We start from the raw sequence: 1,469 nt of genomic DNA on the forward strand, positions 1-1,469 counted from the left end.
AATGAGTATAAACTGATAAATTAAAATTCTTCCTCCTCACAGGGAGATTCTGGTGGTCCTCTGGTGTGTCATGGGTTTGCTGTTGGGGTTGTTTCTTTCAACTATAACGCGAACTGCAATTACCCCAATAAACCCAACGTCTATACCGACATCTCAAAATACCGTAAATGGATCGACGAGGAAAAAAAAAGATTGAGTAAAGTAATTTAAGTAAAAAATTTACTTCAAGTTTTTCTTTTCACTATTGAAATGTGAGAATTTCTGATTCTTTCATCAGTTTAACCAAAAACAAAAATACAAACGTATCCCACACTCAATCTGTCATTTCTTTCTGTAACAGCCAAAAGGCTGAATTTTTAATATTATTTCTGCCTTTGTAGTGGACCACGCTTCAGTTTGCCTGTGATGAAAGACATATTTGCATCCCTGTATGTTTTATTTGCTTCTCAAAATTTTAATTCAGTTTTTTCCAATTAAACTGAAGTTCAATATCAAAAGAAGTAATCAAATTCAGACTTGATATTTTTCTTAAGCCTCCAGGTGTTACCATGGATACAGGCTAATGACTGTAGAGCCAAATTCTTCTACCAGAAAATGAGAAAATACGTTTCATAACATTTCATGTTTTATATTCCTTGTACAGTAAAGCTCAAAAACATGCTGGTTTCAGGGAATGACTACTTTTTGGTATTTAAGTAATATGAGGATTTTGTCGGCTTACTGTCGGCTCCAACATGTGCTCGGTGGAGATTCTGTTTGTTTTTACCTTAAATACATTACACAATACTTGTCCTCACTCTCACAAGTCACCACCCGATGTTTGTGGAGAGGGGTGATTATTGGCAAAAAGACATAAGATTTGAGGGTAATAGTAGAATGACCTGGTTTGCAGTGGCTTGAATTTTTTTAATACTGCACACACCTGTTCTGGAAGATTTTATCAAACATTATAACAACTTCATCTACTGAAACAGCATGTTCTAGTGGTTCAACAGAGACCCATACAAGTCTTCCTCTGAGCTTCAGTGCAGGGCAGTGAGGCTCAAACAGCAACACACTAGATTTCATTTATGTGCACTATATCTTACTACAGCTGGAGTACAGATTTATGAGGATGAGGATAATGAATAATAAATTCACATTAATGCTGCAGACGCTGAATGAATGATAATTCAACAGATGAAAAGCTCTGTGAGTGCAATTCCACTAACCACAGTAATATCTTCTTAACTGTGAGTGTAGAGCATCGACTCTTAATCTAAAACACAAAGACAAATAAGTATATAAAATTACACAGTATACGTATCCGAAACATAGACACACCTACTGGCAGCAGGTAACTGATTTAACAAAAGAAGATAAATAATGTCAGAAGAACACTTTAATCATAAGTGGGATAATAAGTGATCCCCTTTAATTGATTTTTAGTTTTAGTTTTTCCTCTGATTTATCACTCCGATAATTAAATT

The sequence above is a fragment of the Pundamilia nyererei genome, unplaced genomic scaffold (genome assembly GCF_000239375.1).
Source record: "Pundamilia nyererei isolate P.nyererei 1_Seehausen unplaced genomic scaffold, PunNye1.0 scaffold00603, whole genome shotgun sequence".
Taxonomy (NCBI): Eukaryota; Metazoa; Chordata; class Actinopteri; order Cichliformes; family Cichlidae; genus Pundamilia; species Pundamilia nyererei.